The following is a 27,427-nucleotide window of genomic DNA, read 5'->3' as shown; positions in this document are numbered from 1 at the left end:
ATAGCTAAATACTTTTGTTTTTTGTCTAAAGCTAAAAGTCTAGGAACTCCATTTTCTCTAACCCTTCTGACCTCACCAAAATTTCCACAGCAAGACCTTAGTACCTACACCCAATTTCTTCAAAAATATTCAGGTCCATAGTCCAAATAATTCAAATTTCATTTGAATGAAATTTGGAACAAATTCAGGTCCGTAGTCCAAATATTTTTTATAGCTAAGTGTTTTTTGTTTATAGCCTCTGTTAATTTAAATCTAAATGCTACTATTATTTATATACCCTCTATTAGTTTAAAGCTAAATGGAATTACTGTTTAGGCATTTTCATAAAAATTGCCCTAGCTAATTTCCTAAAAAAATTGCTAATCATTTTTCCTAAATGCTATAAAATGCCTACTGCCCTTAAAAAATCTAGGGCTCATATGAACATCAACACAGTATCAACATATATATGAATTGCCCTAGCAGAGAGAGCGAGGAGGGTAGGGGACAGGACAGGCAGAGCCTTACGGTCGGCGGCGAGGGCAGGCTCTGGCTTGGGCGGCGGCGGTGAGGTTGAGGGCGGCGGCGGTGAGCTCGTGAGGGAGGCGACGGTGAGGTCGACGACCGCCTTAGTAGTAGTGATTTTCTATGCAGACACGCTACTGCTAAAACAATGGTTGTAGTGTGGTTTTGCAACAAGCGCTGCTACTAAGTAGTGCTAGCGCCGAGTTTTGACCAGTGCTACTGCTATATCTCTGTGTATAAGGTTTTCCCTAGTAGTGCACCATACTCATCATGCTATCTTGTCTAGGTGTAGGCATGGATATAAGGGGAGTATTGTTCTCTCAATGAACTTTCCCTCCCCCCATTATGCATAAATTGATCAAACTCTTTCACATTAGCCATTTTTGAGGGTACTTGTGCTTCAAAGACGAGTTATGGTCATGGGCCCAAGGATAATTCTGCGCCATACCATTTTCTCAAACATAGGTGGCCTCGGCCACCGCACTCTCTTCTTGAGAGTGTGTCTGTCTGTTGTTTCTTATTGCTTGTGCTTCTCTCTTTTGAGTAGTTGTGTTTTGGTGTGGTCGTGTTTGGTTTTTCACGTGTCTTGTCTTGTGTGGTCTTTCTATTTTTCTCTGGTCAAGCGTAAGCCGTCTTTTCCCCTTTGTATCTGCTTCGGGGCACCTGAGCGGTACTACCGCATCGGCAGAGCGGCACTACCGCTTATAAGCGGTACTACCGCCCGGCCGACATGGTACTACCATGGAGTGGTTCACTTTGCGCTTTGTGCTTCAGACCACTGGGCTCTTTGTTATTCTCTCCTTTGGTACTCCTTCTTGAATCTAGGTCTTGGGACTATACTCGTTGCATCCCTCGATTTAGTTGTTGAATCGAGGCTTAGGAAGGACTTGGGAGACTGATAGACTAGGTTGATTGATGATTAGGTGTAGAAATATGAGCTTTTGCACCTTTGGTAGTACCGGATCTTGCCACAGTAGGTGTCAGCCCGCTGACAGCCGCTCCAGCGGTACTATCACTGTACCCTAGCGGTACTACCGCTTATGAGCGGCACTACCTCTCTGGTGCACGGTACTACCACCCTGAGATGCCAATGCCCCTGTTTCTCTACCTAATTCTCATCTTCAGTGTTTGTCTTTCCTTGGCTTATGCTCTCTTGCTTTTGTGGTCTTTGTGTGCGTGTGTTTTCAGGTGGTAGTAGCTCCGGGCATCAGGCTCGCCACAAGAATCCAGACCGTGCAACAGGTTCCAAGCGCTATCTCTCATCAGATGTTTTAGAGTCTGCTGCTGGTGGTGGTGAGGGTGGCTTATCTGAGCCGCCAAAGCGCAAGGCCAAGGTACCAACGTCGAAGACCTCCGCTGGGCGCAAGCCTGCTAATCAGATGTCTGCAATGGAGCTTTGCACCAAGAGGAAAAGCACAATCCCTATCATGTGGATCAAGAGCCTACTCTTCAGAGGCATCCATTCTAGAACAGGTTTCAACAGTCCATCTACCACGCTGTCTTGAAGCAAAAGAAGAACTTGTTTGTGAAGGTCAAGTCTATCGATCTCACACACATGGAGAAGGTTCTACCATACTTTGGGAATGCTCTGTAGAGGTGTGAGGAGTTGGACATCAAGAGGATCATTACCTTCAACAAAGACTTTGATGCCAAGCTCATGGCCCAGTTCTTTGCCACCGTTCACTTTCGGCATGATCAGGCTCGTACTCTATCTTGGATGACCAATGGTCGTCGTCTATCCGCACCATGGAAGGACTTCATGGTCAGCTTGTCGTACAATGATGAGGGTGCCCAGACCCCACTTGGGTTTCGCCCTCATAAGTAGATTGCCGCTACTCACAAGGAAAAGCTTTGGCCCTATTCTACCATGAAGGTGTCTGAGACTGGAAAGGTTACTTATGAGCTCTGGCCCTTTCTAGACATCATGCATCGGATCTTTCGGAACTCCCTATTCCCTCGGATTGGCAACTTGGATCAGGTGCACTCTTACCTTGTTGACATGCTTCTGTTCTGTCAAGAACATCAAGGCTCTCAGCAGGTGCTGGATGTGTCACATGTGATGTGGTCTGAGCTTCACTCTGTTGTCATGGAGCACAGGTGCATCATCTATGGGCCCTATCTTATGCAGCTTATCGAGGACACTTGGGTAGCCAAGTTTCCAGATGAGGAGCTTGTCACAGACAACATGGTGTCTCATGACACTATCGAGCTGCGTCAGAAGGAGAAGTGGAGTTCGTCTACTCTGACACCTCCAGTGCAGGAGATTGTCTTATCTGATGATGAGGAGGAGGATGATGATGGGCTGGAGTATGTGCCCCCATCTAAGGAGCCCTCTTGGGCAAAGAAACTCAAGGAGAAGATGAAGCATCTATTCTGCTTTCAGGCCAAGGGCCAGTACAAGGCTCACAAGGAGGCCAAGATGGCTCATCGTCGTGATAAGGCCATTATGAGACACACTGGCCTTGAGGTTGCAGATGGCTCTGAGGAGCGGATCACTAATGAGGAGACTTGGATCGGCCTGCATTGCCCGTGGTCTGGCACTGAGGAGGACACCGGAGTTCACGCTTCTCCCCGTGCTGCAGAGGTCTTTGAGGAGGAGGAGGAGCATGTCGAGTGATGCCATGTAGATCTACTACCATCTTGTCGCCCCTTTCCCTTTGGTGTCTTGCTGCCAAAGGGGGAGAGTTAGGGATTTGCTTTGGGTTTTGTGTTTGCGTGTGCGTGTTCATGTTCATTCGTGTCTCGTGTTTGTTCGGTTGCGTTCGCTTTCTTTCGGTGCCAGACCATATGGTGTAAGACATATGTGAACTACCCTATCCTATCTACTTTAGTGTCAAGTACTCTGTTATCTTGTGAGATGCTTCATTTCTAGAACTTATATTATTGCTCTAATGCTTGTCCTTGCTAACATGTACTTGTAGTTATTCTTATATGCAAGGATGTTGCATGTCTACAAAATATAGGGGGAGTTTGATCCTAAAGATGTGCACATATCCTTTCACGCTAATTTCCTTGGTGCACACCTCTAGGGGGGCCCGTCTATATTTTGTTTGGAGGGGGTTTGCTTACTTTCCAGTTAATATTTTGTGCAAATCTCGTGTTGTCATCAATCCACCAAAATGAGGGAGATTGTAAGGGCATATTTACCCCTTAGTAGTTTTGGTGATTGATGACAATACGTTTGCGGACTAATCGTGTGCATTAAGCTTTTCAGGTTATCTAATATAAGAGCACTATGAGATTGTTACCCCTCGAGGACTTCACTTTAGAAGGATTATTCTCTTTCGTTTCTTTTCGGTGGAATTGAGTCGTAGGGATAATCGTACTATCAAGAGGGGATCCGTTTCGGAAGAGTATGGGTGGAATCATCACGTTCACATTCTCCTTGCACCCACGCTCTCTTCTCGCTTTGTTGGATTTTCCGCGTTGTGCAAAACAAGGGGTGCCTTGTGCTAAGCGGTAGTACCGCGGCCAATGCGATAGTACCACCTATCGGCGGTAGTACCGCTTGTTAGTGCCGCTGGTACTACCGCCCCTACTGTGGTCTCGACTTTTCGTGTCGGGTTTTCGTAAAGGACCACGTAGGGGGCGGTAGTAGGGACGGCAGTAGGGCGCGGTAGTACCGCTTCTTGGCGGTAGTACCGCTCCTACTTCCGCTCCACTACCGCTCAGCTTGCTGCCCTCCCCTGTTTTCCAGCGGTTGTAGGAAGCGGCAGTACCGCCCTAGTGCGTGTACTTACTCTCCCTCAGTCCTGGTTGCCCTTTTGCCTACTTGCCACAACGGTACTACCGCTCCAGCAATGGTAGTACCGCCCAGATGCGGGCTGCGGGCTGCATAAAGGTTGGATGTGTCCCCCCACTATAAAAGGGGTCTTCTTCTCTAAGAAGATCTACCTCTTCCATCCCCAAACTCCATTGTTTCTCCAAGCTCCATTTTCGCCCGATCTCTCTCCCTAGCCAATCAAACTTGTTGATTTTCTAGGGATTGGTTGAGAAGGCCCGGATCTACACTTCCACCAAGAGAAAATTGATTCCCCCCACTAATCCCTTGTGGATCTTGTTACTGTTGGGTGTTTGATCAACCTAGACGGTTGAGGTCACCGCGGAGCCATAGTCCATTGTGGTGAAGCTTCGTGGTGTCGTTGGGAGCCTCCAATTAAGTTGTGGAGATTGCCCCAACCTTGTTTGTAAAGGTTCAGTCGCCGCCTCCAAGGGCACCATAGTGGAATCACGACATCTCACATTGTGTGAGGGTGTGAGGAGAATACGGTGGACCTAGTGGCTTCTTGGGGAGAATTGTGCCTCCACACCGCTCTAATGGAGGCGTACTTCCCCTCAAAAGGAAGGAACTTCAGTAACACATCCTCCTCTCCATCGGTTCCCCTTTTGGTTATCTCTCACCTTTACTTGTGCAAGCTTATATTGTGTTGCATCTCTTGCTTGCTTGTGTGCTTGTTGTTATCGCATCATATAGGTTGCTCACCTAGTTGCACATATAGACAACCTACTTTGATGCAAAGTTGAAATTGGTAAAGAAAAGCTAAAAATTGTTAGTTGCCTATTCACCCCCTCCCCCTCTAGTCAACTATATCGATCCTTTCAACCCAGTTAATATATAAAAATGTCCAAACAAACCGCAAAAAATTCCGAAATTGAACACAACCCTCCTGTTGTTCTATGTTGACACTAGAATTTTTTTGAAAGCAATAACAGGCAACAGGTATCTGTAGGACCTTGAAGTATGTCTAGAGGGGGGGTGATTAGACTACTTGACATTTTAAAAACTTAACCTTTTCCCAGTTTTAGTCTTTGGCAGATTTTAGCTATCTTAGCACAAGTCAAGCAATCTTCACACAATTCAAGCAAGCATGCAAAGAGTATATGAGCAGCGGAAATTAAAGCATGCAACTTGCAAGAATGTAAAGTGAAGGGTTTGGAGATTTCAAACGCAATTTGGAGACACGGTGATTTTTGAGCCGTGGTTCCGATAGGTGGTGCTATCGTACATCCATGTTGATGGAGACTTCAACCCACGAAGGGTAACGGTTGCGCGAGTCCACGGAGGGCTCCACCCAAGAAGGGTCCACGAAGAAGCAACCTTGTCTATCCCACCATGGCCGTCGCCCACGAAGGACTTGCCTCACTAACGGTAGATCTTCACGAAGTAGGTGATCTCCTTGCCCTTACAAACTCCTTGGTTCAACTCCACAATCTTGTCGGAGGCTCCCAAGTGACACCTAGCCAATCTAGGAGACACCACTCTCCAGGAAGTAACAAATAGTGTGTTGATGATGAACTCCTTGCTCTTGTGCTTCAAATGATAGTCTCCCCAACACTCAACTCTCACTCACAGGATTTGGATCTGGTGGAAAGAAGATTTGAGTGGAAAGAAACTTGGGGAAGGCTAGAGATCAAGATTCATATGGTAGGAATGGAATATCTTGGCCTCAACACATGAGTAGGTAGTTCTCTCTCAGAAATGGTAAGTTGGAAGTGTAGGTTTATTCTGATGGCTCTCTCCACGAATGAAGAGGAGGTGGAGGGGTATATATAGCCTCCACACAAAATCTAACCGTTACACACACTTTACCAATCTCGGTGGGACCGAATCAACAAACTCAGTCAGACTGATTCAGTAAACCTAGTGACCGCTAGTGATTTCGGTGGGACCGACATGTAACTCGGTAAGACCAATATGGTTAGGGTTAGGGCATAACGTAATCTCGGTGGGACCGATTACACAAACTCGGTGAGACAGATTTTGGTAATTAGCTAACCAGAGAGTTGGTCAGGTAAACTCGGTGGGACCGATTCGCTCTTTTCGGTGGGACCGATCGCTCACTTCGGTTAGATCGAAACGTTACGAAGGGAAACAGAGAGATTACAATCCCATCTTGGTGAGACCGAGATCCCTATCGGTGAGACCGATTTGCCTATGGTTTGTGGCGGTGGCTATGACATCTGAACTCGGTGGCGCCGGATAGAAAGAATCGATGGGGCCGAGTTTGACTTTTGGTTTAGGTCATATGTGGATATGAGAAAGTAGTTGAGGGGTTTTGGAGCATATCACTAAGCACTTGAAGCAAGAAACTCATCAAGCAACACCTCATCCGTCCTTGATAGTATTGGCTTTTCCTATAGACTCAATGTGATCTTGGATCACTAAAATATAAAATGTAGAGTCTTGAGCTTTTGAACTTGAGCCAATCCTTTTATCCTTAGTATTTTGAGGGATCCACTTTCCTCATCCATGCCATGCCATTCATTGAGCTTTCCTGAAATATTTGTCTTGGAATAGTATTAGCTCAATGAGCTATATGTTGTTAGGAATTACCAAAACCACCTAGGGATAGTTGCACTTTCAATCTCCCCCTTTTTGGTAATTGATGACAACATATAGATCAAAGCTTCGACAAATGATAATAAGATTGAAAAACATCGTTGCTTTGAGAAGTATGTGATAAGCAAGATCTCCCCCTAAATTTGTGCATAGTTTAAGATTTGCTTTGGACTACAAATGCACAAGGAGTTAGGCTCATGGGTTACTCTTCCATGTCACATACATCTTGGTGGAGCCCTCAAAATAATAAAGATTGAATACATGCACTCATCACCAAGCAAAGTGAATGATCATATAAAGATAAATGAGATAATGTCATCTAACAAGCATAAATGTAGCTTATGATCAAACACATGATCATCAATGTCTCACAGACAATAGCGTAGTATCTCAAGAAAGCAAAAGCAAATAAAGTTCAACCACGAAGACAAGAGAGAACAAAATCAAACTCTCTCTCTCGAAGCCTATGATCTATACATTTTTCTCCCCCTTTGGCAACAAGTTGCCAAAAAGTTCCTAGAATATGCATAGTACTATTTCGTCTCTCAGGCTTGGTCTTCAGTTGGTGGTGTAGAGATGGCTCCTTGGACGAAGACTTCAGTTGATGTGGATGGAGCTGAAGGAGTTGGTGCTGGAGCTGGTTGCACCCGAGCTGTAGCTGGTGCAGATGAAGTGGCTCTGGTGTTTGTCACAGGCTCTGCAACTGATCTCTGAGCTCGAGGCACTCTGGCAAATGCATTAGTGGTTGTCATGCCCTTCCTCTCCTGCATGTCATCCTGAAGCTGCTCCATAACAGACTGGATCTCAGTTACTTTCACATCTAGGTCATAGAATTTTTGTTCCATGATTCTTTCCAGGATCTCCTGGTTTTGAGTTAGGGTGGCCAACCCTTTCTCAATCCTCAGAGTTGATGCTATTAAGTAACCAAGTTGGTCCTGCTTGCTCTTCAAAAAATACTCAGATGCCTCCTCTAAAGTTGGCATCTTGGCAGCCTTCTCCTTCTTTGCCTTCTCCTTTTTATCTTGAGCTTGCACTGAGGATGGTTCATTCTCATTCATGACAACTTGATTGTCCTCAAAATCTGGATAGATAACAAAGTGTTCCTTATCCAGCAGGTATTTGCCTGTGCCCATCTTGGAGTTGATCAGCTCCTGGATTTGTGGGGCATACCCACAACTTCTCTTCTGGTCTGCTGCTGTCCTCTTGATAGTCTCAACTATGAGGCTCATGACCTTGAATTTCTGTGGCACATCAAATATGTGTAGCAAATTTATTGCATGCCCTCTGATCATGTTGAGGTCACCTGACTTGGGCAAGAGAGTGTGCCTTAGGATCCAGTTGATCGTTGGCAGCCCTAACAGAAGAAAATGGACAGACCCAAACCTGAAAGTCTCAAGTTCTTTGTCTGGGGTCTCCTTATACATGTGTGACATAGAGTTGTGATCCTTCTTCTTCTTGGAGTATACATCCAAGTCATCTTCACTCTCCTCTGGTGCATTGATCAGTTCAGCCCATTCTTCAATAGTGGATTGATACCTTGTACCTTCAGACATCCAGACTATTCTGCCATCAGGATAAAAGTGAGCTGTGGAGTAGAATTGCATAACTAGCTCATCATTCCAGTTTGTGAACTTCTGTCCAACAAACTCATCAACTCCACAAGCCTTAAAGCTGTCAAATACTCCTGGGTAGTGATCCTCATTTGCCTTCATGTATTTCCAATCTACCCACCTCATGTCACAAACTATGGGTTTCTTGTCCAACAGCACAGTCTCATAGAAATCCTGTTGTTCCTTAGTGTGGAACCTGTAATCAATAGAAGTCCTCCTTCTGATTGCATAGGGATCAGACAATCTCCACTGCCTGAGCCCTGCATCCTTCCTCAGCTTCATGTTTTCAGCCACTGGATGAGCATCATTGTGGTCTGAAATCTTGGGTTTGAGCTTCCTCGGGACTTGTCCTTCATTTTCTTCTTCAGCAGCAACTTCAGGCACTAGGGCCTTGTTCTTCTCAGCAGCTGTTATGCGCCTGGTATTCCTCTTAGGTGCAGACTTGGCCTTGGAGGCAGCTTTGGGGGCTTCTTTGGGCTTTGATGATGCAGCCCCTGACCTTATAGCATCACCCATCAGCTTTTGTGCCTTGGGTGCTGGTGCAGCAACCTCTTCTTCCTCCTCCTCTTCCATCATGGAAGGTTGTCCAACAACTCTGGCCATGGTCTTTCTGACCCTTTCCTTCCTCTTCTTTCCTTCTACAACAGCCTCTTTGGGATCAGGATTCTCACGTTCTTGAGTTGATCCTCTGACCTTCAGCATAGGTGTCCTCTTGGCAGGGACCTTCCTGTTTAGTACAGGCTTTGTGGTCTTAGCTGAGCTGTACTCCTTTTTGAGCACTATCTTCTTGGAAGTAGCCTCATCTTCAGCTGCCACATAGTCTTCATCCTCAGAGTTTGAGTTTCTCTTCCTTCTGGCTCTTGTGGCTGCTTTGGGCAAATTGCTAGGAGTGCTCCTGCTGCCCTCATCTGAGGAACTAGAGGGACTACTGCCCTCATTCATGTGCACCTGCTCATCATCCCTGTTCTGGCTGTCACTTTGGTCTGACATGCTGCAAACACTGACTGCTGACCCTGTGAATAGATGTAGTTGAGATAGAATGGATGAGCATCACAAAATGCAGAGATTTTTGCAAAAGAATGACTCAAAAACTTAGTTTTAGTTTTCCACAGAAAGCATTTCGGATCAACCTATTTGCAAACTCGGTGATACCGAAGCAGCTTTTGGGACCTAAACTAGTGATCTCGGTCAGACCGAGTCACAGTTCGGTGGCACCGAGACTGCTAGGGTTTCACTGAGTTCTAAAATCGGTCACACTGATTTGCAATTCTCGGTCAGACCGAGAATCACTTGTGCAATGGCCTTAGCCGGATCGGTGGAACCGAGTTTTTCAACTCGGTGGGTCCGAGATGGTTTCGGCGGAAACCTAACCCTAAATTTTCAATTCACATCTAATCTAAGGATTGTTTTGACTGGATAGATGCGTTTCAATCATCGCAAGAATCATAATGAACACAATGTGCTAGGAATCGGATGGGGATAGCACAGTGATCGAGTCCATACCCTAGTTTGGCGATGAACTCGCTACGGCGGCAACGACGGGGATGAATTCCGTTGACGGCGGCAGAGACCAGCGACTGGAGGCGGCCGGCGATGAAGTCAACGATCCGGAGACCTTGGAGGCAGAGCGAGCTATGCGCGGGCGAAGGGGTTTGGAGAAGTTTTCCAAATTTTTGCCTGTGAGTATATATAGCCTGACCCTGTCGTTGTGACCGAGTGGAACAACTCGGTGGCACCGAGATGCATAACTGTTGATAGTTACAGCAAATCGGTGAGACCGAAAAGTTCAAATCGGTTGCACCGAGATTGAAAACCTAGATAGACTTAGTGATCTCGGTATGACCGAAATGGAAGAATCGGTCAGACCGAAACACACAAAGAAGTTTTGGAAGTTTAATTCCATGACGAATCGGGGACTCTGAGTGCTCCTCACACAGAGTGGTTCGAATCTGACTTGATCAAATTTTGTGATGTAGCATGAATAGAGTTTGAGACAAGAAAAGCATAGATAGCTAGAGAAGGTTCTTAGGCATTCTTGTTCATCCACTTGGCAAAAGAAAAAGAAGCCAATCAATCAAAGCAACAAGTGGATGTCCTCGAATGAGTTAAATACGCAACCAACATGCTCACACAATAAAATGGTAAATGAAATATGTGGCAAAGCATGCACAACCAATTCTAGCTTCTATCAAACAATTGGCGATGACTAGGTCATCTATATATGAGTATATTGACTTAGGAGTCAAATGAGAACATTTGATCATAGGTCATACTCATCGTTTAAGCTCAAGTGGGTTTACCTCTTTTATATAATGCATTGATGTGTTCACATCATTAGAGTTGCTTCGACTCAATTCTTAGAGTTAAGCTCCCCCTAGATGTGAGATCCCCCTAAGAGGGATGTGTAAGTGCATCTAGTGCCCCTTAGTGATTTTGGTGTATTGAAGTCTTATAAGTTAAGGGACTAATATGTTTATGAGTGTACACATGTCTATAAGTCTATGAGGAGTTTGATATTTACAGAGAAAGTCGACCCCTAAAAATGAAGTTCTTCGACTGAAGACTTTGATATTCTGAAGACTTTTTGAAGACTTTGAAAGTGAAGAAATTGGTGTGACCTTGAAGACTTGGTATTCATTTGAGGAACATGAAGCGTTAAGACTTTTATTTTTGTTATTTCATTTTCTCTTTCTTGAGTCATAGGAAACACCGTACTGTTAAAGGGGGTTGAGGAAATACTAAGGAAAAATTTCCATGTGATGCTGAACTCAAAATCCTAAACCTACCAATCCCTTTGAGTGAAGCCTTTGGAAATCTCATACAGTTCAGTCAAGTTCTTTAGTGACAGAGACGAAGTTCTTCTGGTCGCTGAGGAATTTGTTTTGAATGAGGAGTTAGGAATTCGCTAGTGCGGATTGCCTACATAGTGAGGAACATGATAGCCCTGAGGAATTTGAGAGTCAAATTTCCGACCGTTGCTGTGCTGCGCGCCAGCTGTCTCAAAATATCTTATCCACCTAACGGTCATATCATTGAAGGGCATTTATGTCTTATCATGTCGGGCAGCTCCCTAGGCTATAAATAGCCGCCCCCTACAACCACTAGCTGGTTGGCTACTCCGAGAGAAACTGACACTTGTCATTTGAGAGCATCCCATCCTCCGAGGACTTTGAGTGAAAATCATCGAGTGAGGAAAAACCCAAACCCAAATACCTACAAACCCAAAGTGATTGAGCATCACTGAAGAGTTTGATCCTGCGTGGATCCGACGCTTGTTATCTTTGAAGATTGTGCTTCTTCCAGATGGTTAGGCGTCATGGTCTAGAACATCCAAGAGGAATTGTGGATCGCCGAGTGGCCGAGTTTGTGAAGGTTTGGAAGTCGCCTGAAGACTTACCACGAGTGATTGGACGAGGTTTGTGTGACCTTAGTTCAAGGAGAATACGGTGAGGACTTGGTGTCCTGAGCTGCGTGCTCAGCGACTGGGTGTCCGGGACTGTGTGTCCTCGAGTTTAAATACTCAGCCACTCCAACCAGACGTACGACTGAGACAGCAGTTGGAACTGGTCTACCAAATCATTGTCTTCACCAACCTTACTGGTTCTATTCCCTCAACTCTTTCATTTCCTCATTACTATGTTGAGTGATTGTTCATATCTGTGTTTGAAGACTTTGACTGAAGACTTTCTCAATTTTCTCAGTTCAATTTCTTCAGTCTGTTTGTCTTCATCTTGTGTTATCCTGTGTTTACGCTTTCTTGCTCTATGCGTGTCATCATTTCATCATGATGACCATGCCTGTATTCTGTTATGCTTACTTCTAAGTACTTATTCCGTTGCAAGTAGTTCTTCGCTAAGGAATTTCCTCACCGGCAAATTCCTCAGTGAAGAATTCATAATAATCGCCTATTCACCCCCCTCTAGTCGATATAATGCACTTTCAATTGGTATCAGAGCAAGGTACTCCCTTGTTCTGTGTGATTTTGGTTTAACCACCTGGAGTTCTAGTTATGTCGACTGCAGGATCGAGGAACGTTTCCTGCCCCATCTTTGACGGTCATGAGTATCCTTGGTGGAAGTCCATGATGAAAAAGCGACTCATGGCTATGGACAGTGAATTGTGCACCGTCACCGAGATCGGTCTTACCGATCTATGCAAGATGGCTGAGGCTGATGACATTCGAAAGTACACACTGCTTAACCTCACAGCAAAGGATGTCATCTGCTCTAGTCTGTCCCGAAATCAGTTCAGGAACGTCATGCATCTCAATCACGCGAAGCTAATCTGGGACCGTCTCTCTGAGGTCTATGAAGGTCATCGGACTCGTCATGATCCTTGGTTTGACAATTACAAGGAATCTCTCAACGCGATGACATTCCAACCAGAATCATCATCGTCTACCCCTGCCTTATGGCAAACAGTGCTAAGGTAACCGAATCCTACCTATCCGAATCTAGTGATGATGAATCTGGTGATGAATTTGGACCTAGCTATGTCAAACTTGCTTCCCTTGCCACTAAACAACAAAGATCTTTGGAAAAAGTTCAATACATGCTAAATAAGAGCGATGATATGTTGGGTGAAGAAATGGATCAGTCAAAAGCCTTGGCTTAAAGTCTTCAGGGACTCCATTCCAAGTTTGACGACCTTCAACGTCATCATAACGCTCTCTTATCTGATCACGAGAAGCTTTCTCTTGAACTTATTCAAAGAAAGCAAGATGTTGAGAAGCTAAGAGTGAGTTATGAAGATCTTCAGAAGGAGCACGATTCATTACTTGCTCAACAAATCAGCGCTACTCAGGAAGAATTTGTTCCTCCATGTTTAAAGTGCATTGAACGTGAATCTGCTAATTCTTCACCTGAATGTTCAAATGCTTCAACTGTTACAAATTCTTCACCTGTCTGTGCTATCACTAATTCCTCATCTGAGGACATTGCTAGTACTACTAATGATGCAGGGCTAAAGGAATTGTACACGACAGACATGTACAAAAGCCTCAAAGGGCATCAGATTCTTTGTGATGTGCTCAAAAAGCATATCCTCAATAGAAACCCTAGGAAAGAGGGTATTGCCTTTGAGAGGAAACTCAATGCTGATGGAACATATTGGAAGCCTGAGCAGTACCCCAAAACCTCATGGGTTATTGCAAAGGGACCTCTAGTTGATCCATCTAACTTATCTGGCTTTACATGTGAATCTCCTCATTCTTCTGATGAGTCATTTGACTCCAACTATAAACTGTTCAAAAATCATAATGGTGAAGTATTTGCTAGATATGTTGGCACTAACTGCAGGAACGATTCTCCTATGAAGAAAATCTGGGTTCCCAAGAAGTGCCTTGAAATTCTTCAGGTGAATGTCCTCATGACACCACCAGTGAAGAATAGGAACCCCAGATCAAACTCTTCATATGGACCAAATTCTTCATATGGATCCAAGTCCTCATACGGACCAAAATCCTCACGTGGATCAAATTCCTCAAAAGGATAAAAGTCCTCATATGATTATCATCGTGCTAACAACTCTAATTCGCAGGGTAGAGATAAGGGCTATGAATATGTGCATTATTCTTCAAACCAATATGTTCATATGTCCTCGAAGAATTTCTCTTCTTATTCATATGCTTACCCTAACCCCTCATATGTGAAACGAAATGGATTGGCCTCTATGCCACCATTCTCATATGGAGCTCGTAGAGTGATGAACTCTTTGCCACCCCTTCAGATGTGGGTGGTGAAGAAAAAGAACTAATTTCTTCCGCAGGGTCAGGTCTCCAGACGTGCCTTAATGTCTGAAGAATTTGCTGGGGGCCTGACAAAAATGCCTGAAAGGACGCAGGCGAATCATGATGAAATGAACTTTCATTTCACACGTCCTCACACTGCTTATCTGTGCTATTGCTTGATGAAATTGAACTGATGAATTTGACGTCATATTCTTCACTGATGAAGTATATGAGTTCGTAAGATGCACTAATTCATCTGCAGTATGATCAGCCCAAAGCAAACAAGTGGGTCCTCGATAGTGGATGTACAAATCACATGACGGGTGACAAGAATCTATTGATGGATGCTCCTTTATCACCATCACATCTGAAGACTATCATGACCACTACTCGTCCATTCGAATTGCTTCGCATGGATCTCTTTGGTCCTAATCATTATTCTGCTGTTTCAAATGATGCATCTCTATATGGCTTTGTTATTGTTGATGACTATTCTCGTTACACTTGGGTACATATTGTCACTTACAAACATGAAGTGCAGGAAATCTTCAAACGATTTTCCTCGAGGGCTTCAACCAACTTTGGTGTGAAGATCAAGCACATCAGAACAGACAATGGGACTGAGTTCAAGAATTCCGGTCTTGATGGCTATCTTGATGAACTTGGTATTACTCATGAGTTATCTGCTCCTTATACTCCTCAGCAGAATGGCGTCGTGGAGCGCAAGAACAGAACCCTCGCTGAAATGGCTCGCACTATGCTTGATGAATATAAGACGCCTCGTCGTTTCTGGATTGAGGCAATTGATACTGCGTGCCACGTCATCAATCGGGTATATCTTCACAAATTCTTCAAGAAGACTGCCTATGAACTCCTCACTGACAAGAAACCGAATGTGAGTTATTTCAAAGTCTTCGGTGCTAAATGTTGGATTAGAGATCCTCATCACAATGCTAAATTTGCACCGAAAGCACATGAAGGTTTTATGCTTGGTTATGGAAAGGACTCGCACACCTACAGAGTCTTCAACAACGCTCTTCACAAGGTTGTTGAAACTGTAGATGTGCGGTTCGATGAAACTAATGGCTCGCAAAGAGAGCACCTACCTTCTGTGATAGATGAACCAGCACCTGAGGATTCTATCAAGTTCAAGGCTACTGAGGATGTCATTCCTACCAAAGAATCTACTGAAGAATTCATTCCAGAACGTGAAGAAAATCGAGCTGATGCACCTGAGGAAAATGCTGAAGAAAATGGTGCTGAAGAAAATGCTGATCAAATTCCTCGACGACAACCAGCTCATCCTCGCGTTGCAAAAGAAGTGCAAGTGGAAAAGATCATCGATGACATTCGAGCACCAGGTCCTCTCACACTCTCAAAAGCTTCACATTTATCTAACTTTTGTGGGCACTATGCTTTCGTCTCTATCACAGAGCCCACTAAGGTAGATGAAGCATTTCTGGAGCCTGGGTGGATTCAGGCCATGCAAGAAGAATTACATAAGTTCGAGCTCAACAATGTCTGGGAACTGGTCAAACGTCCAGATCCTCGCAAGCATAATATCATTAGCACAAAGTGGATCTACCACAACAAGCAAGATGAAAATGGCCTTGTGGTGAGGAATAAGGCATGACTTGTAGCGCAAGGCTACACACAGGTTGAAGGAATTGATTTCGATGAAACTTTCGCACCTCTTGCTAGACTTGAGGCGATTCGCATATTACTTGCTTATGCTAACCATCATAATATCACTTTATGTCAAATGGATGTGAAAAGTGCATTCCTCAATGTTAATGGAAGTGCTAGTTATCGACTAGAGGGGGGGTGAATAGGCGATTTTTATCGAAGTCTTCAAAACATGGAAGTTTCGAAGATAAACAATCGGAATGACCTAATTGATATGCAGCGGAAGATAAACTACAACAAGCAAGCCATAGTCAAGTATGCAATAGTGTTAACGTACGAAGGCTAATAGCAGCTAGGTAGTAGGATCAGGATGGAAGATAGTATGAAGCCAATCAACAATAGTAGTCAAGCAATGAAGTCAATCAGAAAAGACAGATAAGCAATGAATTCACGAAGACAAACTCAAAGTAAAGGAGGGAAGAGATAGAACTAGTCACTTGTTGAAGACACAGGATTTGTTGGACCAATTCTAGTTGTTGTGACAACTGTACGTCTGGTTAGGGAGGCTGAGATTCAACTCAGAAGACCGTGTCTTCACCTTATTCCCCTTGAGCTAAGGACACACAGTCCTCACCCAATCACTCTGGTAAGTCTTCAAGGTAGACTTCCGAACCTTCACAGACTTCGTTCACCCGGATCCACAATGACTCTTGGATGCTCAGAATATGACGCCTAACCGGCTGGAGGATACACAGTCCTCAAGTGTAATAAGTCTTCAGGTCACACAGACAGAAAGACTTCAGTGATGCCTAACACTCTTTGGCTCTCGGTGTTTGGGCTTTGTCCTCGCAAGGATATCTCTCTCAAAGGCTTTGAGGTGGGTTGCTCTCAAAACGACAAAAGCCGTAAACTAACTCTGAGCAGCCACCAATTTATGGTGTAGGGGGTGGGCTATTTATAGCCACAAGGCAACCCGACCTGATTTGTCTGAAATGACCCTGCGTCACTAAGGAACTGACACGTGTTCCAACGGTTAGATTTCAAACACATGCGGCAACTTTACTTGGGCTACAAGCAAAGCTGACTCATCCAGCTCTGGATAAGATTTGCTCTCATTGTCTTCGCTAGAAGACATAGGATTTGGGTCGAGCATCACTTTAGTCACTCTGACTTAGTTCACTTGGACCCCACTTAACAGTACGGTGGTTCCTATGACTCAACAAAGAAGAAAAGGAAACAACAAAATGACTCAGTGTTCGCGCTCCATAGTCTTCACTCAATGTCTTCTCATGTCATAGACTTCAGTGTGAATATCTTCACACACCACCATTGTCTTCAATGTCTTAATACATTTTTAGGGGTCATCTCCGGTAGGTAAACCGAATCAATGAGGGACACTACCTGCATATCCTGCAATTCTCACAAACGCATTAGTCCCTCAACCAACTTTGTCGTCAATACTCCAAAACCAACTAGGGGTGGCACTAGATGCACTTACAATCTCCCCCTTTTTGGTGATTGATGACAAACTGGTTGAAGTTTTCAACAGGAAAGAAGTATGTGAAATTGTAAAGGATAGCGTATTGTCTTCATAAATGGCAAGGGCTCCCCCTGAAGATGTGCATATAAGTAATTTTGCTTTTGGAATGCAAATGCACATGGCAGGTTTTACTTGTGGAGATCCACTTCAACTTATGAAGATAATTCATCATGCATGAAATGATATAGCAAATAGGATGACATGCATAATGAAAAATGGACGTCTGCAGAATGATCTAAGTGCGGAAGTTATCATCGCACGTGGAAACGCAAATAAGTAGCATACGACCATCAAGTTTAAGTGTTACAACTCAAAGAACGAAGTGTATCAAAGGCAAGAGTTGTAAGCACTAGGCAAAAATATAAAGCAACCGCCCTTATGAACCCGCTTGAAGACTATCAAACTCATACGCTTCTCCCCCTTTTGTCAGTAATGACCAAAAAGGTTTGAAGACATAGAGCATCTACTCGTCCTCAGGAGGAGTAGTTGAAGCAGCAGGGTTGTCATTGTCGTTTGGCGGTGCAGACGAACTTGGTGCAGTGTTGATGCGTGCAGAAGTAGAGGGCGGTGAAGTTGCATCGTCTTCATCATCGATGACATTGGCATTGACAGTTGCCGTGGAGGAAGAATAATTAGAGTCTTCAAGAGATGGAGTTCTTCGTAGGACAGCATTACATGGAGGAGTGGAGTCAAACTTGAATCTTTCAGTGAAGCCATCATCTTGAAGATCAGCTTCAGCACTGAGTAGGGTCAAACTCTTCCATGATCACCGACAAGTTTCGTGAGTGACAAAAGCATTCTTGGTGGCAAGGTTTCAAATGCGATTTACATCCACTAAGAGGCTTTGCATCTGACGCTTCAGCCAAACATGATGCTTATCTTGCTTCTGATGTAGGGCCACAAGAAGTCCTCGGTCATTGAGGACCCAAGAGCACTTCTGAGGCCTTTGAGCAATGGTGCTCGCAGTGGCTTCAGTTGATGCACGATGAGGCATACGAATATTTCCAGCCATTGGATAGACACACGTGACAGCTTGGACTCCTTCCATAGGCTGTGTGGAGCTTTGATGTTCAGCATTCTGAAGACAAGAGGCTTCTTGGCAGGTTCAGGATATATGGCTTCAACTGACATATCAACCTCTGGTAGGAAGATCACATGATTGCGAGTAGATGGTTGATAGTTGATAGCAGAGTGTCGCTTGATGAGGCGCATGACCCATGGAGCATAAAATTTTAGTCCGAAGAGGTCAGATCCAGATGCAGCCAGTTGCCTGATGAAGAAATCTTGCGCATTGAAGCTGATGCCATTGAGGATGTAAAAGACCAATGTCTTCATGGCTCCTTCAAGTTTTGCAGCTGATGAATGTCCTTTGATAGGACATAGAGTCCGCCTGATGATGTGATATATGGTGCGTGGAAGATACTCAAGGTCATCAACAAAGAACTCCTTTGGATATTCAGCATCACGTGGCAAAGGCTTCATCATGCTCAACATCTGGCTCATATTGGGTTCAGGCTTATGGAAGATGCTCTTCAATGCATTGCGGTGGTTTTGACAACCAGGTTCATAGAGCTCTCCGGGAGTGGATAGGCCTGTAAGCTCAATGATGTCAAGAGCTTTGGCTTCATGATGAACATTTCCTGTCATCCACTCGAGAACCCATGTCTTCGTATCTCTGTTATAACCGCGAATGTGGAGTGTAGCATAGAATTGAAGCAATAGCTCTTCATTCCAGTGTTCTTTGTCTGTCACAAAGTTGAGCAGTCCAGCATCACGAAAGCAGTCAAGTGCTTCTTCTAAGCAGGGTAGTCCAGCAATGGCTTTAGTGTCGAGGCGCATATGAGGGAAAATGCGCCCTTGATCATACAGAACACAGGAGTAATAGCTTCGCTACTGATGACTCCAGAACTGATCTGATGAAATTCTTGGCCTTGTGTAGGGGTTCTTTGAGCTGTCAAAGAATGTGTTGTGGCTCTTGAAGCCATTTGCATTGAAGGACCCGACAGATGTGGCAGTACCAGGAAACCTTGGCAGTCTTGGCTTGGGCTTCTGGACCTGAGGCCTATGCTCAATTTGATAGTCAAATTGAGGACCAGAGACAATAGGTGGAGGGACCAGAACAGGCCATCTTACTGTGATTAGCTCGCCATGGTTGTATGCTTGCTCAATTGTATAGGGCCTTGGTGGCGGAACAGGAGCAGTGGCAGCAACAATGGCTTCAGGTGGCACATCAGGAGCTTCAGGTGCATTATCAGCATTGGCTTCTGGTGTGGGGCTTGGGACAGGCTCCACATTTGCTTCAGCCATGACTATGTCATCGGCTTCATTGGTGTTGGTGGTGGCAGCCTCAAGGTTTTCAACCTCCACTTGCTGAGCTGGAGGGTCAGGCACAGACACGTTCACATCGTGAACAACTTCTTCAGGAATGGGAGGAGTAGGGACACGTTCTTCTTGACGTTCTTCATCGGCTGATGCAGCCGGATTGTCTTCAGCAGCTGGTGCTTCAGACATGGAGACATTCATAGTTGGAGTGAGTTCAGAAAATACTTGACGTGCAACAGGTTGGCGTTGCACTTCTCCTTCTGGAACACTCGACAGAGGGACTTGAGGCCTTTGTCCTTTGCGAGGCCTGCGAAGTGCTAGCAACGCCTTTGGAGATGGAGTTGGCTGGGCCTCAAAGTCTTCATCTTCTTCTTGCACAGGTGGTGTAGCTTGTTGTTGTTGTTGGGGAGTACTTGGGGAGTCTTGTTGCTGTGGGTGATCAGCCCACGATGCATCCTGAGCAATTGGCGTCAGAGGACGACCAATGCTGATGAGTTCGCTGTTCGTAAGAACAGGCGATGATACCACATTATATTCAATTTGAGGAAGAACTTCATCATCTTCAACATTTTCATGATGACCAATGTCTTCAGCAACGATGGGTTCAGCTGCTGGAATCTCTTCAGCTTCAGGAGCCTCTGCGGAAGCAGGCTCATGAACAGTCATGCGAAGTTCTTGGGATGCAGATGCAGGACGAACCACTGAAATGGGTTCAACAACTAAGGGCTCTGTGGGAGCAGCCCTAGTCTTCTTGGTCTTGCGCTTCTTCTTGGAGGGAGCAGCATCAGAGGCTTCAGTATTCTTCCTGTTTCTGGCTTCAGCCTCGGCGGCCCTCGTCTTCTTCTGTTCTGAAGCGGTTGTGGTGACCTCTGGCTTCGAGCCAGTCATGCTGCTTGGGAAGATAATGCGAGGGGCTTCTTGGCTTGAAGGTGCAGGCTGGTCAGCAGGAAGCTTCTTCTTTTTCTTTGCAGCCATCCTGGGGTCATTGCCAGGATGGCCAAGTGACTTGCGCTTCTCAAAAAAGCTTCTTTAAGCTCATGCAGCATGACCTTGAAGTTTCTGACATCTTGAACACTGAGCTTCGCCACATGCTTCTTGAATTGAGCCTTTTCATAATCAATTTTGTTCTTCAGCTCAACGATGCGCTGAGCAAGAGCTAGCTTAGAAGCAATGGCGCCATTGAAGGAGACGCTAAGGCCAATGGGAAGCTGCAAATCTTCAAAGCTTAGATTGGGGGTGTCGAACCACTCATCAATGAAGTTATGGATGATTGCCACATCAAAGAGAGGCAAGTTGTTGAAGATCTCTGCTTGTTCCTTGCTCTTGATCAGTTGCTCAAGGGCATCATCAGCAAGATCTTCATCACTGGACAGATCAATGGGCTCTTCACGCAGAATAGCAGCAGGAGTCAAAGCCTGATCAGTACTCTTGACGATTTTCTTTTTCTTCTCCGTCTTCTTGGAGATGCGTGAAAGATCTTCAGACTGCACACTGGCTTCAGGAGGTGCAGTGGCCAGTGGCTTCACACGAGAAGCTTTTGGAGGTGCAGCTGATGATGAAGCCTTAATCTTCTTTGGCTTCTGCAGCCTTGGAGGAGGAGCTGGGGCTTCATCAGAATCAGCATCATTGTCAGAATGATCCACTTTAGCACCTTGTACCAAGATGTAGGAGATGAGGCCATCAAGGTTTGCAAAGGGGCCAATTCTATTTTCTTCAGCTTCACGTGTGTCATCATCACGGGGAGCAGAGGGGCCAGGATTGAAGTCTAATCCCCAAGACTTCTTGTTTTCCTTTGCCGAAGCCTTAGCAAACTGGAAGTTGCGCTTGAAGAGATTGTCGTCACGACACCAGAGCAATGATGATGGGTCGGCTTCTTCAGGCTCTGGTCCATGGACCATGCAAGGATAGAATTCTTGCGCAATGGCTTCAGCTTTGTTCTTGGGGGGAAGGCCTCGATAGAGAATATCACCCCAAGGGCTCTTGATAAGATTTTCTCTGTGTACTCCTGGGTGACGAACTTGTACTTCTACCACTGTTCAGCCCAATAGCGTCGAATCCATTGGATTCAAGTCTTGCGCTGATTGTAATCTTCTTCAGGATCTGTTTTATATATTTCTGCAAGATCATTAGGCAGATCCTTTGAAGTTCCCCCACGACGCTGTCTGCCACCCTTCCTGACAGATTTCTCCGTAGCCATGAACTTCAAACTGAATGGTTTCAATATGTTCAAAGGCTTCAAAGGCTTTCGCTTGCTAGTCAGACAGGAACTGGCTTCAGGAGAATCAATGTGTTGCTGTAAGAATTCTGCAAACGAATGCAAACTATGAGAACCTAGGGATTCTCCCATGGACATGTACCTATGACAGCATTAGAGATGCGAGGGAAGGGGAAGAGGTCATATGCATTCTCAGAAGATTTTGAAGATAAATCAGTTTGAATACATTGACCTCATGTTGCAAAGACATTCACTTATATGTTGAGAGTCGGTTCCAGATTTGTACGAATCCGTGAATAAGTGCAAGTGAGGAATCTAACTAGATAGGAAATCTAAGTGAATAGACTAGGCATTATGAGATGTAGACAGAATAGATTTAACATTGAGAAGGTAGAAACCACTTTCGGTAAATAGGATGAATCTATGAAGATCAAAAATGTGGTAAAAATAGAGTTATATTTACCACATGAAGAACTGCTAGATGGGATGAAAGGAGACCGAGCAGTTCAGCCCATCGTGCCCTAACTTGGTGACGGAGGACACCTACGGTGACGGCGGAGAGGACGATGTCCGCGGCCGGCGTGAGGACGACGTCGGAGAAGTCGTGGCAGCTAAGCGCTTCGTCGCCGGCGTCGTCGAGAGCTAGCAGTGGCGCTAGGGTTTTGACGAGGTGGAGAGGTGGAAGAAGGTTTTCTTGACCGCAGGGGACACGTATTTATAAGTAGGTGTGCAGCACAGCGCAATTACGCAGGTGCCCCTGTCTGTTCACATCCGTGTGACATGTGGCAAGCATGCAACATACTCAGAGTTGTCCCACGTTCCCACGCCCGCCAAGTTTGTCGGATGGTTGTTCCGGCTTCTCCGGATATCGACAATAAAGATGAATCATTTAAATAGGACTTGATGTTTGTCTCTGTGTCTTCTGCTGACAAGGATGCAGAGAAGACATTCGACAGTTTCAATAGAATGCATATGATTTGGACAGATAGAGTTTGAGATTAGGGTCCGATCTCATTCACTTAGTTCAAAAGATTCAACTTGAAGACATAGCTATAAGTGAATGCTGTAGAGGACAGAACACTAGTATATATATATATATGTATATATATATATATATATATATATATATATATGCAATCAAATCATCATAGCGCAGAAAATCATGAAGATAAATTGAAACTGAAGACAAACCAAAAGCGAAGTCTTTGCTAAAGTAACGCCATGAGTGAAACACTTCAAACAGAGAAATTTGGTGGTGGCATTACCCATCGTATAGGAAGTATTAGACCCAGACATGGCGCACAATTATCGTGGCGCTCCGAAGTCAATTCCATGTTAATGTATTCACACTCAGAGTGTAAGTCTTCATTGATTGAAGATATACATTCCTTTGTGTGTTGCACATCTAAGTCATCAACATGCATAAGTGTTAGGATGTGTGCCTGATCACAGGACATTAGAGGATTCCAAGATATTTAGCTCACACCGTAACTTGCAAAACCTTTTCTCATCCAAGGGCTTTGTGAAGATATTTGCAAGTTGCTCTTCAGTGTTGACGTGAATGATATCGATATCTTTCTTCATGACATGATCTCTGAGAAAGTGATGACGAATTTCAATGTGCTTTGTCTTCGAGTGTTGGACTGGATTGTTGGCTATCTTGATGGCACTCTCGTTATCGCAGAAGAGAGGTACTTGTTTCAGGTTGATGCCATAGTCCTTGAGAGTTTGCTTCATCCATAGAAGCTGAGCACAACAAACCAGCAGCAATGTATTCAGATTCAGCAGTTGAGAGTGATACACAATTCTGCTTCTTTGAAGACCAACAGACAAGTGATCGACCAAGAAAATGACATGTGCCTGATGTAGACTTGCGATCCACCTTGTCACCAGCATAATCAGCATCCGAGAATACAACCAAATCAAATTTTGAGCCCTTGGGATACCATAATCCGAGTGTTGGGGTGTAAGCCAAATATCGAAGAATTCGCTTCACAGCTAAGTGATGCGATTCCTTTGGTGCCGCTTGGAATCGAGCACACATGCAAACACTAAGCATAATATCTGGCCTAGATGCACATAGATAAAGTAAAGAACCAATCATGGAGCGGTATACCTTTTGATCGAACTCTTTACCATTGTCGTCGGGACCAAGGTGGTGTTTGGCTGGCATTGGCGTCGTATAACCTTTGCAGTCTTCCATTCCAAACTTCTTCAAACAATCTTTGAGGTATTTTTCTTGAGATATGAAGATGACATTGCTTTGCTGACGAATTTGAAGACCAAGGAAGAACTTCAGTTCTCCCATCATGGACATCTGATATTGCTCTTGCATCATGTATCCAAATTCATCACTATACTTCTGGTTGGTGCAGCCGAAGATAATGTCATCCACATATATTTGGCACACAAACAGTTCGCCATCATATGTCTTCGTGAAGAGTGTGGGATCGAGGGATCCTGGTTTGAAGCCCTTGCTCTTCAGGAAGTCTTTGATTGTATCATACCAAGCGCGAGGAGCTTGTTTGAGGCCATACAGTGCTTTGTTGAGTTTGTACACCATATCAGGATGTTTTGGATCTTCAAAGCCAGGTGGTTGAGCAACATACACTTCTTGTTCAATTTTGCCATTGAGGAAAGCACTTTTCACATCCATTTGATATAGCAAGATGTTGTGGTGATTAGCATAGGCTAGCAGTATGCGAATTGCTTCAAGCCTAGCCACAGGAGCAAATGTTTCATCAAAGTCAATTCCTTCAACTTGAGTATATCCTTGTGCCACAAGACGTGCTTTGTTTCTGATGACTTGACCATGCTCATCTTGTTTGTTCAGATATATCCATTTTGTGCCAATAATGTTATGCTTGTGAGGGTCAGGTCGCTTGACAAGTTCCCAAACATTATTCAGCTTGAACTGATGAAGTTCTTCTTGCATGGCTTGAATCCATTCAGGTTCCATAAAGGCTTCAGCAACTTTCTTGGGTTCAGATATTGATACAAATGAAAAATGCCCACAGAAATTTGCTAGCTGTGTTGCTCTTGATCGAGTAAGCGGACCAGGTGCGTTGATGCTATCTATTATCTTCTCAATTTGTACTTCATTTGCAACACGAGGATGAACTGGACGAAGACCTTGCTCATGCTGATCATTGTCATCATTGGAAGGATTGTCTTCAGTCTGAGCATTGTCTTCAGGTTGGTTTGGTGCAGAAATGATAAGTTCCTCTTCAGGCTGTGCTTCAGAGGGCATGATTTCACCAGTTCCCATCAGCTTGATAGATTACCTGGAAGGAGCTTCATCTAGTGTGCTTGGCAGGAGCTCTCGTTGTGAACCATTGGTTTCATCAAATCACACATCCACTGTTTCAACGATTTTGTAGTGGAAGAGTGTCGGTGTCAAAACCGGCGGATCTCGGGTAGGGGGCCCCAAACTGTGCGTCTAGGCGGATGGTAACAGGAGACGAGGGACACGATGTTTTACCCAGGTTCGGGCCCTCTTGATGGAGGTAAAATCCTACGTCCTGCTTGATTAATATTGATGATGTGTGTGACAAGAGTGGATCTACCACGACATCAAGGAGGCTAAACCCTAGAAGCTAGCCTATGGTATGATTGTTGTTCGTCCTATGGACTATAGCCATCCGGTTTATATAGACACCGGAGAGGGCTAGGGTTACACAGAGTCGGTTACAAAGGTAGGAGATCTACATATTCGTATCGCCAAGCTTGCCTTCCACGCCAAGGAAAGTCCCATCCGGACACGGGACGAAGTCTTCAATCTTGTATCTTCATAGTCTTGGAGTCCGGTCGAGGACGATAGTTCGGCTATCCGGACACCCCCTAGTCCGGAACTCCCTCAGTAGCCCCTGAACCAGGCTTCAATGACGATGAGTCCGGCGCGCATATTGTCTTCGGCATTGCAAGGCGGGTTCCTCCTTCGAATAATTTATAGAAGATTGTGAACACCAGGATAGTGTCCGGCTCTGCAAAAATAAATTCCACATACCACCGTAGAGAGAATAATATTACACAAGATCAATCTGCTGCCGTATTCTATGGCATGACGTCACACCACTTCCAAGCCTTTACTCGAATTGTTTTTATTGTTCCACCTCAGCGCGTTTAGCGAGGCGGTTTCCTTGGCACGTCTTGTCGAAGCAGAGACCGTGTTCCCCTTATTCCGGGATTCCCATCAATACGGACATGGGTAACCCAACCGCGCCATTGATTGTGACGCTTGGGAGATAAGCGAGTTTTACCAGGCCTGTGGGGATGCGTGTTTCTGTCCGCCCATATAAGGGGATAAAGATCCAACCCTTTTACCTGCGCCTTCTTCCTCCTTGGCTTATCCATCTCCGCGAACTCGAGCTCCAGCGCCCAAGTCCGCACTTCTCACCTCAACCTTCTCCAACTATGTCCGAAGCGGGAGGCAAGTGGATGGCCTCCTCACGGAGGGGCAGATCCAGAAGCTGCGCGACACCGGATACTTGTCCAGTGACATCACGCACCGGCTCCCCGACGAGGGAGAGCTCATCCCCACCCCCAGGCCCCATGAGAGGGTAGTGTTTCTTCCCCATTTCCTCCGCGGACTGGGCTTCCCACTTCATCCCTTCGTCCGGGGGCTCATGTTCTACTACGGCCTGGATTTCCATGATCTGGCCCCGAATTTCATCCTCAACATCTCGGCGTTTATCGTCGTGTGCGAGGCCTTCCTCTGCATCCAGCCCCACTTCGTCTTGTGTCTCAAGACCTTCAGTGTCAAGCCGAAGGTTGTGAAGGGCAGCCAAGCGGAGTGCGGAGGTGCCATGGTGGGCAGGATGTCCCACCTTACGTGGCTGGAAGGCACTTTCGTGGAAACCATCAAGTGGTGGCAATCGGGGTGGTTCTACATCACCGAGCCGCGTGACGCCGATTGGGCAGCGGCCCCCGAATTCAGATCTGGCATCCCTACATGGCTCACCTCCTAGAAAGAGAGTGGCCTGATCTGGGGGAATTCGGAGGAGCTGACCGGACTTCAAGCATGTATCCAGAAGCTGGTGGACAAGAAGCTCAAGCTTGTCAACGTAGTCTAGGTCATGCTCATCCGCCGGATTCTCCCATGCCAACGACGGGGCTTCAACATGTGGGAGTTTGATCCGGCGCAGCACCAGACCCTGAGCGGGCTCTTCGACACCACGTATGAAGATGTCTGTAAGGTGCTGTTCAAGGGCGCCGAAGCTCCCGCATCCGCTATCGAAGATCGCGGATTCCGCTCGCAGCGTCCGGCTGACGAGGTAAGTGATTTTGCCACTTTTTTCCATAGTTTGACTCTATGCGGGATCTAAACTCCCCTTTTACCTTTGACAAGACTGGCTAGCGAAGGCCGAACGGACTATCTGTCCGGCCCCATTGCCAGAGGACCCAGCGGACGTCCGCCTAACGGGGCTGCTAGCTCCGGCACCCCACGTGGTGCCGGAGAAGAAGGCCAAGAAGAAGGCCACGGGGACCCGTAAGAGTTCCCGTTTTCAAGTGCTATCGGATGATGAATCCGAGGCCGACTCCT

The sequence above is a fragment of the Triticum aestivum genome, chromosome 4A (genome assembly GCF_018294505.1).
Source record: "Triticum aestivum cultivar Chinese Spring chromosome 4A, IWGSC CS RefSeq v2.1, whole genome shotgun sequence".
NCBI lineage: Eukaryota > Viridiplantae > Streptophyta > Magnoliopsida > Poales > Poaceae > Triticum > Triticum aestivum.
Note: the sequence above shows the minus strand (reverse complement) of the source record.